Here is a 7,592-nt window from a genome sequence, read left to right on the forward strand (position 1 = left end):
TTCCTTCCCTATGTCATGGGCACTTATGAGGCTGTAAAATATGTTTCCTTTAGAAGTTGTAACTTGGACAAATCTTATTGCTGACACCATTTTTCTCTCAGTCTCATTTTATATTTTCTCTCATCTTTTTCTTAACCTGATTTTTTCCCCCTATCTGCTCTCTGAATTCTATGTATTAATGTTTCTGCACTGAAATTCCAACCACTCCTATGATGGTCACTGCAAGCTGTGAGACTTTGAATCCACTTCCCTGAGATTTTAGTTTTCTTGTCTCCATATTTTTCTTCAGTAATCTTCTTGTCTTGTACTGATATCAACACATAGTCATATGAATTTTCTTAATACCACCAAATTTCTCTTATTTCATGTGTGAGGAATTCAGAAGAAGTTACCAAACTGGTTTATCTATGGAATGGTATCAATTACAGCTGGCATTAATTAATATACAATTTTAACGTGCAATTTATTTAATCCTCAGCACCATCCTCTTATAAGGATGCTAACATTTTCCAAATTTACAGAGAAGCAAAGAAAAGTCCAGGCTTTCCAGATGGCACTAGTGGTAAAGAACACACCTGCCAATGCATGAGCCATACAAGACAAAGATTCTATCACTAGGTGGGGATGATTCCCTTGAGGAGAGCATGGCAACCCACTCTACTATTCTTGCCTGGAGAATCCCATGGACAGAGCAGACTGGCAGGCCACAGTCCATAAGATTGCAAAGAGTCAGACACACCTGAAGCGAATTATCACACACACACACACGCAGAAGTCCAGAGAAATCAAGTAAGTAACTGCCCTTACTTACATGTCTCAGACACATATGGCTTTAAAACCATGTGTTTAATCAGATTATTTTATTGCCATTATCTTGATCTCTAACGCTGTTTACCAGTTTGGATGTTTTTGTCCTTATATAAAGTATACAATAAATACTCTTTTGTGGTCCACTTTTTTTGCTTCAGTATCACTATGGCTGGAGAAGGCAATGGCAACCCACTACAGTACTTTTGCCTGGAAAATCCCATGGATGGAGGAGCCTGGTGGGCTGTAGTCCATGGGGTCGCTAAGAGTTGGACACGACTGAGTGACTTCACTTTCACTTTTCACTTTCCTGCACTGGAGAAGGAAATGGCAACCCACTCCAGTGTTCTTGCCTGGAGAATCCCAGGGACAGGGGAGCCTGGTGGGCTGCGGTCTCTGGGGTTGCACAGAGTCGGACACGACTGAGGCGACTTAGCAGCAGCAGCAGCAGCAGCACTATGGCTAACTCAGTCTCAAGGCTTTGTAGTTTTCTAATGTGTCTATATGCCTTCATGTACTCATCCATTCTAGTTTTCACTGATATTTGGATTGTTTCCAGCTGGGACTTGTGTATATACCTAAGAATGGAGTTTGGGGTTCACAATGAATGCATATTTTCAGCCTTAATAGTTTGCATCAGAAAATGAAAGTGTTTGTACCAATCATCCTTGTAACATGTGAAACACTAGTCTACTTCCTCACCACATTTATACCATCCGTCTTTTCCACTGCATACATTTTTATGGATTTGCAGAACTGTGTTATGATTTTAATTTACATTTGTCTGATACCTCCTATAATTTGTCCCCTTTGCCTCTGCTTGTTAATCATTTGGGTATCTTCTCTTACAAAGGACCTCTTCCCAGTTCTTTGCTGCTGTTTTATTGGGTAGTCTGCTTTTATAAATTACTTTCCAGGAATTCTTTAAATATGATAGTTATGACTCCTTTTTTGGATATATATATATATTTATAGAGAGAGAGTTTTTTTCTTCCATTATGTTGCTTGTTTGTGCACTGTATTAATGATTCTTTTGTCAAACAGAAGTTCTAATCTTAATGTAATAGATATTTTTCCAATCTAGTTAATTCTGTTTGTGTTCTGTTGAAGAAATTTTTGTCTATCCAAAATTCAAGATATTACTCTAAGATTTTTCCTTTTAAATTTCTTGTTTTAATATTCTTTGATATCTGTATTTAAAATCCATCTGGGTTCACTTCTTATATATGTTTTGGATATGGATTCAGATTAATTTTTTTCCATATGGATATACAATAGATACACAAGAATTTACTGAAAATTACATCCTTTCTCCACTAAAACTACAAAATCATTATATCGTTTTTATCATAAATCAAATGACTGAATATGCTGTCTTAATTATTTTTTCCTTTCATTTAAATTTTAGATTCTGCTTGACAGAAACCAAAACCAAATTATTGTTATTTTATTTGGGAGGTCATTGAACATATGAAACAGCTTGGGGAGAACTATCATCTTTAAAGTGAGAAAACTGTAGCATACAAACAGTATTACATTCTTTTTCATGGACAAATAATATTTCATTATATGGACAAACCATGTTTTATTTATGCAGTCTTCAGTTGCTAGACATTGAATTCCTTTACAATTTTTTTGGATATTCTGAATAATGCTGCTCAGAACATTTGTGCAGAAATTTTTGTGGGCCTGTGTTCATTTCTATTGGATATATACCTAAGATTGGATGTTGAAGGATTGTATGGTGAGTCTATATTTAACTTTTGAGGAACTACCAGACTGTTTCCCAAAGTAGCCACACCATTTTACATTCCCACCAGAAATATAAGAAGGTTTCAATTTCTCCATATCCTCACCAGGACTTGAAATTGTTTTCCTTCTTGGTTTTCATTATCCTAGCAAGATTGAAGTGGTATCTCATTGTAGTTTTGATTTTTAGTTTTCTAAAGATGCTGAGCATCTTTTTCATGTGCTTATTGGCCTTCTTTATATCTTCTTCAGAGAAATGAATGTGCAGATCCTTTGTCCACTTTTAAGCTGGATTTTTCTAACAAGTTGTAAAAATTATACATATATACTTTAGAAGCAAGTCCTTTATCAGATATATAATTTGCAAATATTTTCCCATTTCTCACCCCCATGAAAAGTAAGCTGACTTTTCATTTTCTTGATCATATTACTTTAAGCATGAAGGCTTTAATTTTCATGAAATTTAATTTTTTTTTCTTTTGGTACTTGTGTCAGGCCTAAAAAGGTTTTGTCAAACTCAACATCTTGGAAGTTTAGTCTTATGTTTCTTGTAATAGTTTTATAGTTTAGCTCTAACTTTTAGGAATACAGTCCATTTTGAGTTAATTTTGTGTATATAGGGGAAAAGGAGCTCAAATTTATTCTTCTGTATATGTTCAGTTTTCCTAGCACCATTTGTTAAGAAGGCGTTTCTTTCCCACGCTGAATTGTCTTGACACCTTATCAAAATTCAAATGTATATAAATGTAAGGGATTACTTCTGGGTTCTCAGCTCCATTCCAGTGATCTACACATCTATCCTTATACCTGCATCATACTATCTTGATTACCACAGTTTTATATAAAGTTTTAAAATCGGAAATCAGAACTTATGAATCCTGGCACTGTTCTACTCTTTCAAGATATTTTTTGTTAGTTTGGATTCCTTAAATTTGCATATGTAGATTGAGATCAGCTTGTCATTTTCTGCAAAGAAGCCAGCTGAGATTTCGGCAGAAATTATATTGAATATATAGATCAGTTTGGGGAGTCTTGCTACCTTAATAATATTAAGCTTTTAAGCTATGAACATAGGTATATTTATACCTTTAATTTATTTCTACAATACTATGCTGTTTTCAGACAATGAATTTTGCACTGATTTTGATAAATTTATTCATAAGCATGTTATTCTTTTGGTGCTATTGTAAGTAGAATTGTTTCATCAGTTTCATTGTTCCTTGCTAATGTGTAGAAAATACCATTGATTTTTGTATATTGCACTTTGCAATCTTTTGAACTTATTACTAGTTCTCATAGTTTGTTTTGGGATTCTTTAGAATTTTTTTTTCTAATTTTATTTTATTTTTAAACTTTACATAATTGTATTAGTTTTGCCAAATATCAAAATGAATCCGCCACAGGTATACATGTGTTCCCCATCCTGAACCCTCCTCCCACCTCCCTCCCCATACCATCCCTCTGGGCCGTCCCAGTGCACTAGCCCCAAGCATCCAGTATCGTGCATCGAACCTGGACTGGCAACTCGTTTCTTACATGATATTTTACATGTTTCAATGCCATTCTCCCAAATCTTCCCACCCTCTCCCTCTCCCACAGAGTCCATAAGACTGTTCTATACATCAGTGTCTCTTTTGCTGTCTCGTACACTGGGTTATTGTTACCATCCTTTCTAAATTCCATATATATGCGTTAGTATACTGTATTGGTGTTTTTCCTTCTGGCTTACTTCACTCTGTATAATAGGCTCCAGTTTCATCCACCTCATTAGAACTGATTCAAATGTATTCTTTTTAATGGCTGAGTAATACTCCATTGTGTATATGTACCACAGCTTTCTTATCCATTCATCTGCTGATGGACATCTAGGTGGCTTCCATGTCCTGGCTATTATAAACAGTGCTGCGATGAACATTGGGGTACACGTGTCTCTTTCCCTTCTGGTTTCCTCAGTGTGTATGCCCAGCAGTGGGATTGCTGGATCATAAGGCAGTTCTATTTCCAGTTTTTTAAGGAATCTCCACACTGTTCTCCATAGTGGCTGTACTAGTTTGCATTCCCACCAACAGTGTAAGAGGCTTCCCTTTCCTCCACACCCTCTCCAGCATTTATTATTTGTAGACTTTTGGATCGCAGCCATTCTGACTGGTGTGAAATGGTACCTCATAGTGGTTTTGATTTGCATTTCTCTGATAATGAGTGATGTTGAGCATCTTTTCATGTGTTTGTTAGCCATCTGTATGTCTTCTTTGGAGAAATGTCTATTTAGTTCTTTGGCCCATTTTTTGATTGGGTCGTTTATTTTTCTGGAGTTGAGCTGTAGGAGTTGCTTGTATATTTTTGAGATTAGTTGTTTGTCGGTTGCTTCATTTGCTATTATTTTCTCCCATTCTGAAGGCTGTCTTTTCACCTTGCTAATAGTTTCCTTTGATGTGCAGAAGCTTTTAAGGTTAATTAGGTCCCATTTGTTTATTTTTGCTTTTATTTCCAATATTCTGGGAGGTGGGTCATAGAGGATCCTGCTGTGATGTATGTCGGAGAGTGTTTTGCCTATGTTCTCCTCTAGGAGTTTTATAGTTATATAATCACCTGGAAATAAAGTTTTTCTCTCTTCTTTCCAATCTTGATGCCTTTTACTTTCTTGCCTAATTGCACTGGCTAGTTCAGTTCAGTTCAGTCGCTCAGTCTGTCCAACTCTTTGCGACCCCATGAATCACAGCATGCCAGGCCTCCCTGTCCATCACCAACTCCCGGAGTTCACCCAAACCCATGTCCATCAAGTCGGTGATGCCATCCAGCCATCTCATCCTCTGTCGTCCCCTTCTCCTCCTGCCCCCAATTCTTCCCAGCATTAAGGTCTTTTCCAACGAGTCAACTCTTCACATGAGATAGCCAAAGTATTGGAGTTTCAGCTTCAACATCAGTCCTTCCCATGAACACACAGGACTGATCTTCTTTAGGATGAACTGGTTGGATCTCCTTGCAATCCAAGGGACTCGCAAGAGTGTTCTCCAACACCACAGTTCAAAAGCATCAATTCTTCAGCGCTCAGCTTTCTTCACAGTCCAACTTTCACATCCATACATGACCATTGGAAAAACCATAGCCTTGACTAGATGGACCTTTGTTGGCAAAGTAATGTCTCTGCTTTTAAATATGCTATCTAGGTTGGTCATAACCTTCATTAAATATTGATTAGAAACACTGTTGTTTCTGAACTTACAGAAGAGAACCTAGATAGAGGTGATGGCTGTACAACACTGTGAATATACTTAATGCCACTGAATTGTGCACTTTAAATTGGTTAAAATGGTAAATTTTATGATATGTGTATATATAATGAAATATTACTCAGCCATTAAAAGGAACAAAATAGGGTCATTTGTAGAGACATGGATGGACCTAGAGTCTGTCATACAGAATGAAATAAGTCAGAAAGAGATAAATAAATATCATATATTAACACATATATGTGGAATCTCAACAAATGGTATCAATTCAGTTCAGTCGCTCAGATGGACCTATTTCCAAGGCAGCAATATAGATGCAGAGAACAAACATTTGGATACAAGAGGGGCAGGGGAGAGTGGGACAAATTGGAAGACTGGGATTGACATATACACACTACCCTGTGTGAAATAGATAGCTAGTGGAAGCTACTACAAAGCACAAGAAGCTCAACTTTATGTTCTGTGATGATCTAGAGGGGTGGGATGGGGATGATGTGAAGGAGGTCCAAGAGGGAAGAGATATATGTATGCATAAGTCTGATTCACTTCATTGTACAGCAGGAACTAACACAACATTGTAAAGCAATTACATTCCAAATTTTTTCAAAAAGTACAATTTATTCCATAGGGAAAATAAAAGAAAGAGTAATTAAAAATGTAATATGAATCCTAGAAGAACAAAAAATAAAATTGGAGAAAAAGATTTAGAAAAATAATGGAGGCTGCGCTGTAGTGGCCTTGTTCTCCACTTTTCGCTGTTGCTGTTTGACGACGTTGCCCTGCTCACTTCAGCCTCCGGCCCGCCATCTCCTTGAGACCTACCACCATGCCTTCAATTAAGTTGCAGAGCTCTGATGGAGAGATATTCGAAGTTGATGTTGAAATTGCAAAACAATCTGTGATCATCAAGACTATGTTGGAAGATTTGGGAATGGATGATGAAGGAGATGATGATCCAGTCCCCTTGCCAAATGTTAATGCAGCAATATTGAAAAAGGTCATTCAGTGGTGCACCCACCACAAGGATGATCCTCCTCCTCCTGAGGATGATGAGAACAAAGAAAAACGAACAGATGATATACTTGTTTGGGATTAAGAATTCCTGAAAGTTGACCAAGGGACACTCTTTGAACTTATATTGGCAGCAAACTATTTAGACATCAAAGGTTTGCTTGATGTTACCTGCAAGACTGTTGCTAATATGATCAAGGGCAAAACTCCTGAGGAGATTCGAAAGACATTCAATATCAAAAATGATTTTACTGAAGAAGAGGAAGCCCAGGTACGCAAAGAGAATCAGTGGTGTGAGGAGAAGTGAAATTTCGTGTCTAACGCTGTAACACTGTAAGGATTATTCCAAATACTAGTTGCACTGCTTTGTTTATAATTGTTAATATTAGAAAAAGAGTCAACAAATGCAGCAGCAAGTCAATTGTATCAGCAGAATGTTGTCCTCATTGCATGTGTAGTTTCAGTACAGTTCCCAAACTTAAGGCCCAGTTTCTTCTAGTGTGATTGAAAGTTTCTTTTCTTTGCTCTGAATAAAATTGAACTGTGGGTTCCCTACAGAAAGTGGCATTTTGGGCTTTCCCTTTCTGTAAAGCAATTTCTGCCTAGTTTATTGTCCAGTTAATTTTAGTTCAGTGACTTTTAAAGTTGGCGTTGTAAATAAAGCAACTTGCAAAAAACCTTCTGAAATAGAATTTAACAACGTATTATCTTTATTCAACTGGAAACTGGATAAAGGCTACTTGAGGTAAATGCTTTGAGTGGGGTTATCAGAGTGTCTTTAATCTTCCTGGAGGA

General features: G+C 36.9%; 1 pseudogene; it reads left to right on the top strand.

The window, feature by feature from the left end:
* Positions 1-6,513: 6,513 nt before the first annotated feature.
* On the top strand, positions 6,514-7,489 carry LOC139185841 (S-phase kinase-associated protein 1 pseudogene; annotated as a pseudogene).
* Positions 7,490-7,592: the final 103 nt, after the last annotated feature.

The sequence above is a fragment of the Bos indicus genome, chromosome 11 (genome assembly GCF_029378745.1).
Source record: "Bos indicus isolate NIAB-ARS_2022 breed Sahiwal x Tharparkar chromosome 11, NIAB-ARS_B.indTharparkar_mat_pri_1.0, whole genome shotgun sequence".
Classification (NCBI taxonomy): domain Eukaryota; kingdom Metazoa; phylum Chordata; class Mammalia; order Artiodactyla; family Bovidae; genus Bos; species Bos indicus.